The 10,582-nt window shown below is 40.3% G+C and overlaps 1 protein-coding gene across 1 annotated transcript in view; it reads left to right on the top strand.

Annotated features, from left to right (window-relative positions):
• Positions 1-7,409: 7,409 nt before the first annotated feature.
• FASN1 (Fatty acid synthase 1) overlaps positions 7,410-10,582 on the top strand; it is a 239,642-nt gene continuing 236,469 nt past the window's right edge. The window contains exon 1 of the mRNA XM_067135405.2: positions 7,410-7,532. The gene's annotated coding sequence lies outside the window, so the exon portion shown is untranslated. The remainder of the gene's footprint in view (positions 7,533-10,582) is intronic.

The following is a 10,582-nucleotide window of genomic DNA, read 5'->3' as shown; positions in this document are numbered from 1 at the left end:
AACAGTACTACGCTGCCGATCTAACAGTCCAAAGTTTCAGAGCTGGAATGACCAAGCCGCAGACAGCCGTGATCCGTGAACACTATTCGTCTCTTTACGGAGGAGGCGGGGGGATGTCGAATAGTAGAGAGTCGCAGGGCAAAAACTACCGTATGCCCTTTTACTAATCTGTTTCCTAGGAGTACCCGATAGGTCGGAAAATCTCAATTCACTACACTGGCGGCGGAAAAATCTATTTGACTTGCAGGCAAATTTATCCTCCAAGCCAGAGGAGAAACCCCCTATTCACTGCTAATTTGGAATAAAATGAATGTAGAATTTAATAAAAGTGAAGAGGAAGAAGCTTTTCTTATGAAACGTCTCTTGTCAGGGTTGAATTTTGAGTTATTTAGTGAATTGTGGTCCTATAGACTAATTTGGAATAGGCCTAAATTGTAATTCTAAACCATGTCACACTACTACTACTACTACTACTATTACTAGTAAGTGAGCCCCTGCCTTAGGCTTAAGTGTGCGCGCTGCTCATTCGCAACAGCGCGTCATAGAAGGGATCGAATAGCTGTAATACTATGATGAACCAGTGTGTTGCGTACTAGCAGTATCAGAAAATGTATGAACCAGAGGAATGGCATGCTAAAGAAAAAAGTTTCTTAACTCCTCAGCTATTTCTCGCCAGTATTCAGTCAGGCTTTTATACTCGGCACGCAGCAGTAATCCCATCTATCGGAGTTGAGTGGCAGCATAAGAAATAAAGAACATCACAACAAACAATGGTCAATGTAATGTTATTTTTCACCAATGTTATGCGCTTTCGATATTGTAGGCCTTCACATTTAGTTTTCTTCCGACTATGAAATACCACTCATCATAGTCGGTACGGTAAAACTGAATAAAACATAAATGATTGGAAATTGTATTCTCTATAACTTTTGTTATGTAGTACTTTTCGATAGGGCCAACAATATAGGTATTTAAAAAAATAATTTTAGGCGCCTTTCCCTAAACTACAATTTCTTCCAGGGCAAATACAGTTGTTTATAGCTTAGGCTGTAGTTTCTTATTCCCCGACTCTATATACCGATTTTAATTAAATTCTGTTAACCAATTTTCTCTTGGCTCAGCGCTGATAAGGACTTAGCAACAAAAATACAAATTCATGAATATCTGTGTTATCATAGCCTGCACGGTAAAAATGTATAAGACATAAATGATCAGAAATTTAATTCTATATAACTTTAGTTATGTGATATTTATCGATAAAACCACTAATAATATAAATATTTGAGAAAAAAAATTAGGCTTTCCCCTAAACTACCATTTCACTCAGCGCATATAAAATTATTTATAGCCTAGATTGTAGTGATGTATTCCCAGACTTTACATATTTTATCAAATTTTCTTCAGCCGTTTTCTCGTGATGCGTGTACATACATACATACATACATACATACATACAGACAGACAGACAGACAGACAGACAGACAGACAGACAGACAGACAGACAGACAGACAGACAGACAGACAGACAGACAGACAGACAGAAATTACGGAAAGGTAAAAAGTGCATTTCCTTGTTACTGTGGACATGACCGATACAGAAATACCATTATCTTCAAATTCTGAGCAATGTAGAGACAAAACTCTTAGTATGTATATATATATATTAATGTGGAATCAGATATAAGGCTTTTTGCGGATGATGTTAGGTATTCTGTATATAGTAATAAGTTACAAGATTGTGAGCAACTGCAAAATGACCTGGATAATGTTGTGAGATGGACAGTAGGCAATGGAATAATGATAAACGGGGTTAAAAGTCAGGTTATGAGTTTCACAAATAGGAAAAGTCCTCTCAGTTTTAATTAATGCGTTGATGGGGTGAAAGTTCCTTTTGGGGATCATTGTAAGTACCTAGGTGTTAATATAAGGAAAGTTCTTCATTGGGGCAATCACATAGATATGACTGTAAATAAAGGGTACAGAACTCTGCACATGGTTATCAGGGTATTCAGGGGTTGTAGTAAGGATGTAAAGGAGAGGGCATATAAGTCCCTGGTAAGACCCCAACTAGAGTATGGTTCCAGTGTATGGGACCCTCACCAGGATTACTTGATTCAAGAACTGGAAAAAAATTCAAAGAAAAGCAGCTCGATTTGTTCTGGGTGATTTCCGACAAAAGAGTAACGTTACAAAAATGTTGCAAAGTTTGGGCTGGGAAGACTTGGGAGAAAGAAGACGAGCTCCTCGACTAAGTGGTATGTTTCGAGCTATCAGCGGAGAAATGGCGTGGAATGACATTAGTAGACGAATAACTTTGATTAGTGTCTTTAAAAGTAGGAAAGATCACAATATGAAGATAAAGCTGGAATTCAAAAGGACAAATTGGGGCAAATATTCGTTTATAGGAAGGGGAGTTAGGGATTGGAATAACTTACCAAGGGAGATGTTCAATAAATTTTCAATGTCTTTGAAATCATTTAAGAAAAGGCTAGGAAAACAGATAGGAAATCTGCTACCTGGGCGACTGCCTTAAATGCAGATCAGTAGTGATTGATTGATTTTCATCTACATTGGTTGTATCATTTGGCTTGGGGTCTGGTTTATTTGTGACGTCTTCAACATCAGATTTCATTCTAAGTAGGGCCCCAACATCACAAGCAGCTCGCCTATGGGCGCCAGCTCCAAAATCCTGAACCAGGCCTCTCCGGAGGATTTGGCAGATTCACATTCTGCTGTTAAGTTATAATGAACCAATACAGCCAACGACTACATCTTCTTGGAGCTACCTAGCCGAAGCAATAAAGGCGTGCCCGGATAACCCAGAAGGACGTGGGTTCGATTCTCTTCCAGAAAGTTGAAAACAATTAGAAACATGATGTTCACTTCGGAAGAGGCATACGGCGCTCGGATTCACTCAGGCTGTACCAGAAGTGAGCGTCAGGATAATTCCTGCCGGGCAGGTAGCTGACCATTCTATCCCACTCAGTGCCGAAGTTACACACAATAGAAACTTTCACCTTTCTCTGCCCCAACGGTCTTTATAGCCTTTGCGGGGGTAGGTTTATTTTTCTCTTGTTTGACTATGTCCTCATAGCGCTGTCATTCTCCAGTTCTTTTTTAATGTTCGGTGCTCCCATCGAAACTATTTTAGTCCTAGGAGTTTACAACTATGCGATTAAAAGTTATATTTCGCCTACTAACTAGGTGTATGAATTTTATCTGATATCATGTTTATATTGGGGCTAGAGTTGAAAAGAAATGGGCGGTGATCTTGAGAAGGATATCGTTCCATTATTAATAATAATGTTATTTGTTTTACGTCCCACTAACTACTCCTTTACGGTTTTCGGAGACGCCGAGGTGCCGGAATTTAGTCCCGCAGGAGTTCTTTTACGTGCCAGTAAATCTACTGACACGAGGCTGACGTATTTGAGCACCTTCAAATACTACCTGACTGAGCCAGGATCGAACCTGCCAAGTTGGGGTCAGAAGGCCAGCGCCTTAACCGTCTGAGCCACTCAGCCCGGCCGTTCCATTATTAACATGGAATTGAAACGGAAAAACAATGTTCGGCTGTTAGATTCGAACTCGTTCGTTTTCTGACTCGGTAGGTTCTTGCCCTCGTCGTGGTAGGATGGTGCTTTAGCGACATCCTCACTGACTAAGGCAGCTGTAGGCCTACTGTAGTTTCAGTTCCGGTCAAGGCTTGCTGCTTACTTTCACTGGACAGTGCTTTAACACGGGGGACTAGTGTAATAAAGAAAAGCGGGGGCATAACAGTAAATAAACACTTTTCCTACGAAATGAATTTGCCAACATTGGCATTTACTATTGTACCGGAGGTACACCCGCTCCGCGCATTTAAATAAAGTGCCTCGTAAAATGCCATCTGAAATATAAACCTTGCAACAATTAGTACAAGAAGTTTGATCATTTCTCAACAGATGTCGCTACTATAAACTTATGTTGTGCCTTCTGGTATAAAGATGAACTATTAAAATTCTAGATAAATTTTGTATGTAAAGTTTTCCTAAACTGGAATGTTTACTGTTTGTTTTTGTTGTTCAAAGTTATCAACATTTCTCTCTCTTCCCGCCAACTTAAGGCGTTGGCCAATCAGAAATTTTGTACATTTATTTATTCACCAATGACAAAATTTTGATATTTATTTGATTATCCAATGAGAATTGGGAGTGTGTCGGGCCCTTGGCCCAGAGTTTTCTGGACCCTTCCCCTCTACTATGTGATCGCTCCAGTCTACAGCCTAGTGTTTGTTAATAACGGAGGCGTGGGGCCGCCTCACCCATCTTCGGGAGGTTCACCAGCTCAAGCTAATGGCAGATCCAGTTTAAAATGTGATAGTCCCTCAAAGCTAGCTCGAGGGGAAGGTTTCAAATCCTTAGTAAGGTAACTTTATTTCTTAAAATGTAAATTTCGAACTCTAAAAGTAAATTTCAAACTAGTCGAAAGAACTTAACCGAAATCAGGGAATAGAGAGTGAGGTACCCTCTCGTATTCCCTTTCAACTTGATTTCGAGGTGATTATAATTTTGTAACATTTTCTAATCTTGTAATTTCTGTAATTTAAATATTTTTCTCCATCTAGTCAGCTCCGCAGTATAGGTCTCTGTAACGTCGGGCCTTAAGCCCAAATAGGGTTTTATGCAATTGTGTAAATTTTAAGGAGCGCAAGTATTCGCCTCCTCACCATTTTGGTTTGTGGGCCAGTAACTGTAACCTTTTGTTTTCACCAAGGGCCTTGTAGAGTGGGTACGTGTTACCCCTGTTAAACTCGATTTCATTCTTTTCATGTTAAAGATATCAGCCTGCTGATCAGTTAAGACAATGAATACTGTTTAATTTTGTTAAATGTAGGCTATGCCTATGATAGGTCTGGAAAGTATGAATTTTCGTAAATAGATTTCCAAGTGTAAATTGATAGAGCAAAGATACTCTTACTATTGATGTAAAAGCAATTGGGAGATCCGTCTCCTTGACCATTGATTTAAAGGAGCTGTAGTGCTCAGGTAGAAATTGTAATTACCGGGCGAGTTGGCCGTGCGCGTAGAGGCGCGCGGCTGTGAGCTTGCATCCGGGAGATAGTAGGTTCGAATCCCACTATCGGCAGCCCTGAAAATGGTTTTCTGTGGTTTCCCATTTTCACACCAGGCAAATGCTGGGGCTGTACCTTAATTAAGGCCACGGCCGCTTCCTTCCAACTCCTAGGCCTTTCCTATTCCATCGTCGCCATAAGACCTATCTGTGTCGGTGCGACGTAAAGCCCATAGCAAAAATAATAATAATAATAATAAATGTAATTGGGAGCTTCAAGCTCAGCCTGTAAAATTGTTATCTGATCATTTTAGACCTCTCTAAAAGTGTTGTTCAAGCTTACGAGCTAACTTTTGTAACTAATTGTTAATTACTTGGCAAAGTATTAAGATTTGAAAAGAAAAAATGGAAAGGTTAAGAAAGGAAATAAAACTGCCAATCTTAAAGTTTTAATTCTATCCTTCGATTTTCGTATATCCACCCATTCATGCCCGCACCTTCTTTCACCTTTGCGATCCACAAAAACACGGTAACAACTATATTTAATTTGGTTTCCGATAAGTCAACGCAGAAGGTTCCCACAGCTGGACGAACAATCACGATTTGGCCAGTCTGATTAGGAATGGTACGTTCGTTGCCTTCGGTGTTCATGGCGGCTGATATGACACGGATCTTCGCTGAAAATCCGTGAATACTCGTATAGTAGATTATAGTCCAACATAACGAAGACAGGAACGTGCCGCTCAGAATAACTGGATAATCTCTTGATGTGATTTTTTTCTCTACAGTTGGTTTTACGTCACACTGACACAGATAAGTCTTATGGTGACGATGGGATGGGAAAGGCCTAGGAGTGGGGAGGAAGTGGCTGTGGCCTTAATTAAGGTACAGCCCCAACATTTGCCTGGTGTGAAAATGGGAAACCACGGAAAACCATCTTCAGGGCTGCCGACAGTGGGGTTCGAACCCACTATCTCCCGAATACTTTGATGTGATTCACGAAGGCAATATTAGATTTAAGTCGAAAACTGTCTATATTTTCCATTATGATAAAAAATTGTATGTTATAACTTAATTTAGATCTTGGACTACCAATACAACTATACCCAGTCAGATGCCGGCAGGTATTGGACGGGAATATACTTCAGCCCGTTGAGGACTTTTAGCTGCCTAACAAGGTAAACTAAAACTGCCAAACCCGTGGCCTATGCATCTCATTAAAGGCTGACCGAGCGATTGCTACCCAGATAAATCTGCGGACGTTGGAAAGCGAATGGTCAGCGTAACGACTTCCTTGCAACAGAATTCGCTGCGGTCAGACCCTTAGTCGACTCCATGAGGCTGAATGAACTCCGTTCGAACCCTCAGATCAGAATTATCATCCTTGGAAGAGCCGGGAATCGAATCCCGGCAATACACGTAAGAAGTCACCGTTAGCGCTAGGCCACGTGGCTGGGTCTTAAAATACAAGCTGCACATAATTCTTAATTGCTTTTTTTAAAGTCCTTTTATATTTTATAATGGATCTTTCAAAAAAAGAGCAAGTCTTGCATTAACATTGTTTTGGGGCTGATCAGGTAGTTCGCCTTATGCTTATTTGGTCGTCTGTTACAGTTCAAGAAGCAGCCCTGAAGATAGTTTTTCGTGGTTTCCCATTTTTACGCCAGGCAAATGCTTGGGCTATACCTTAATTAAGGCCACGTCCGCTTCCTTTACACTCCTAGCCCGTTCCTACCCCATCGTCGCCCCAAGACCTATCTGTGTAGATGCGACGTAAAGCAACTTGTAAAGAAAAAAGTTAAAGAAAATGGCAGAGAATTGAAATGAAAGCATTCGTGTCATATATAGCTTTGGGAAAATATTTTATACTACATCTACACAGGCATAAAGAATTTTTTATTTTCATCTTTACACACGCCCTTCCTCGCATCTTGAAAAGAGACAGTCCGACTAGTGGACGCCGTCTGCTATTGATCGATAGATGACATGGCCCGTGTTCCTCACGAAGTAACGATGCGTGCTAGCGAATGCATTAGCCGTGATACCCAGAATATCAAGCGTGATGCTTGAGCACAAATCTTTTTCCTGATAAAGCTCTTCTTCCAGCTGATGGAATAGTCCTTTCCTAAGGCAGGTCATGGTAGTTCTTTCTCTCTTTTTAACGAGATAGCATACTCTGCGAAGCTTTACGCACGCACTATATGACTGACCGCCATCTGACGTTCTGTATGGGAGATGCGCACACTGAATGCGCAGGCGGTACAAAGCTTGTGATTGGTTCCTTCTACATAAGCTGACATCACACCATCACCGGTGTGCCGCTAGAATAAAACGATTCGCAACCATTTCTGTTTAGTGTTGGTTCTGAGGTATAGTTGAGTGGTGGTGACGGCAGAGAAAATTGTGCTAAACTTAATTTCGGGACTAATCAATCGGACTTCAGTTGTTAAGATTATCTGTCACCGCCAAAGAAATCTGCGGTAAGTCTCTTCTACTTGCTGTACTTGACAAGTGCCGGTACTGACCTGTCATCTGTGGTAATTTCTTGTTCTTTCAACCTAAACGTCTGGCGGTGTCTTTTAAAATATTTTGTGTCGGCTGCTCTAGTTTTTATCGCCACTATAGTGGACAAAGCTATAAAAATAATAATCGCCTTCGAAGACGATTATCTAACGACCTTGTCTCATGCTTCTCGCTTTACTTTTAAACTTTTGTTATGATGCAGTACATTGAATGTGATAACAAGGGTTGTCGATGTGCCTGTTTTGAGCCCTATACATAAAGTGGTACTTATTTCCTTCCCCCTGTTATTTTTGTATTTTGTGGACGAAGTTTGAGAACTGCAGCATTATATTGGTGATGATTTCGAAACATTTGATCGCAGACGATTTTAAAACATGATCTGTGCACGTTAGCACCCAAGTCTTCGATTATCCATAGGTCGTTCCTAATTTTAATTTCGTACAGTGTAGGGTGTATCTCTGAGGACAATTCTTTGAGGGATCTCGTTTTCTAGAAATGTAGCTGCATAATGAAATTTAAATTGTTCGTATTCGTATGATGAATTATGAAAAAAGGGAACTTGCTTTCTTGAAGTTAGTGCAGTATTTCGTCAAAATTGCTGAACCTCTCTTTGTTTTAACTTCAGGCTAGAGAGATGGAACTCTACATACCTCTCACTGTTCGGATTTTTCACTACAGTACAGTTTTCAAATGGCGGGAGTTTCTTTCCTATTCTTATAGTAGTGTTTACAATTAGGTACTATTGTTGTGCTCAAACTACCCTCCATTGGACACATGAAGCCGTGGGGGTGTACTTCATGCCAGGTTTTTACTAGCCAGTTCGAGGTGGTACATGTAGTCTTGCCAATTTATTTGGAAATTATGCGACACTGCAGAATCAAATGATTCCAGCCTTTAAAAAAAAAAAAAAAAGATATGGTAGTATTGATGTTCTTAATAGAAAGACGCTGAAGTGGAACAGAGCATGCGACATGTGGGATTCATGCTGCTAAGAAGTTTGACATACATCAGAATCAACTCGTTTGGGTTTGGACGTATGGAACGAAAGTTTAAACTTTTAGTTGATCGGGTGTTATATGTCCCATGCCATCCCCTCACGTTTCTTGAAAAAAAAGTCCGAACTTCAGAAACAACCACATGACCGCTGCTGTTATCAGGGAGAATGCAATTATTCAAGAAATGTTTGATGTTAAGAGGAAGAGATTTATCGAAATGATGAAAGCATATTAATGTATTTATTATTAGGTTTCTGAATGCCTCCCAAACCGCTGCAGTCAACTCACCGTACATTGCCAAGGTTGACAACTCGCATGTTAATCAGCTGATGGTAGCTGCTCGGGTATTTTCGGAAACGTCCACGCTCTAATTCAAACTTTCGAACATCACGAGTACTCGTGCAAGGTATCCATGCAGGCCATCTACTTCTCAGTGTTTTTTCTTGTGTTACACAGTATATTGGGAGTTACCGAATCTATCTCTGCATGAGATTAAGATTCTACACATGTTAATGGAATAAATATTTCCTAGGTGTGTAAAGTCTTCCCGCTCTCTGCCCATATGCTGTTTTACTCCTACGTACCACACACTTCTTGCCTGTTGAAGTGGTGGTGGTGATTTACAGCCAAGTTGAATTAATGATATTCAAAAATGAAAAAAGTAACTGCATTTCTATTACATTTTATACCCAATCTCAACGCTTATCTACTTTGTTTGCATATTTGCTGCACAGCACGTGTCACCACGTGAGCCGATTCTTGGATAAAAACAAAAACAAGCTTACAGTTTTGCGAGTTAATATCACAACACGGGACCTCCAGCTGTACCAGGAATCCGAACCACAGGGACTTTTAATTTAAAAAATCTCAGATACATTGGTCTGCATTCGAACCGCCGTCGCCTTGGTGAGAATCCCGCGATTCTTAGGTCTACAGAAAGTAGTTCAGTAGTTTTATATCAAGCGACGACGGTAATTTCGTTAGACGATTTTTTGCCATATTTTTCTTCGCTCATTCAAACATGGTATCATCACAATCTTAGCGTAATTGCTTACCGGTATAGGCCCTGTTCTATACACGCACGATGTACAAAGGTTTCTGTTCGGTGAGAATGTATCCTGTAACGAAAACTATGTTGAGAGAACTTAAATATATATATTAGCAGCCATTCAGACTGTATTAATGTCCACTTTCCCTTAAACGTTAGCTCTTTGCTGGACCGCCTTTGCCCCTCAAGGACACATGCCTTTTCAGAAGCGGAAATCTTAGTTCTTAAAATGTTCACCTTTCTGGTGGGCAATCGAACCTATGTCCTCCCGGGTGAACCGAGCACGCCTTTACGGACTCGGCTAGACAGCCCCTAAGTTTTCAACCAATTTTGCAATTTAACAGGTAGACCTTCAACTTGGTTGGAGAAGAGGTGGTGGTGATAATAATTGTATGGCCTTAGCTAGTTTGCACAGGTATTTTTAATTTCCCGCTGTCTAGACTGCTCGCACATCAATTTCAGTCTTTCGTTTTACTCTGCCAGATCTCTTGTAACCATTGCTGTTCTGAATAAAAAAAAAGAAAAAAACCATCACTTGAAGTATCGGTACCATACATTATTACGGTATTTATTTTGACTTAATAGAATGCTGCCTTGTTTAATTCTGAATGACACTGAACTATTGCATATAGCAGAATAAGTGGACCAGTGAGTTCTGCAATAATGGTAAAATGCAAAGTTACGGTGTTGTTTACACATCAGTTGTTCATAATATTGGTGCTCGGAACAGAATGCATCAGTCTGCAACTTTAACTGGACAGTATGTTGATTTCTTATGTAGGCTACACCTTAAAATCATTGATGTTGATTAAGAACTATCATAGTTATCTTCCTCTCAGTCTGGCCACAGTTCAATTCCAGTCAGTGCATCTTGAATTTATGAAATCAGAAGTCACGTTCATGTCTGTCAAGTGACCACTGATCTGCATGTAGAGCTGTCGCTCAGGTTTTAGACTCCCTATCA

This window comes from Anabrus simplex, chromosome 1, assembly GCF_040414725.1.
Source record: "Anabrus simplex isolate iqAnaSimp1 chromosome 1, ASM4041472v1, whole genome shotgun sequence".
Classification (NCBI taxonomy): Eukaryota; Metazoa; Arthropoda; class Insecta; order Orthoptera; family Tettigoniidae; genus Anabrus; species Anabrus simplex.
This window is presented reverse-complemented; position numbering and strand designations above follow the sequence as displayed.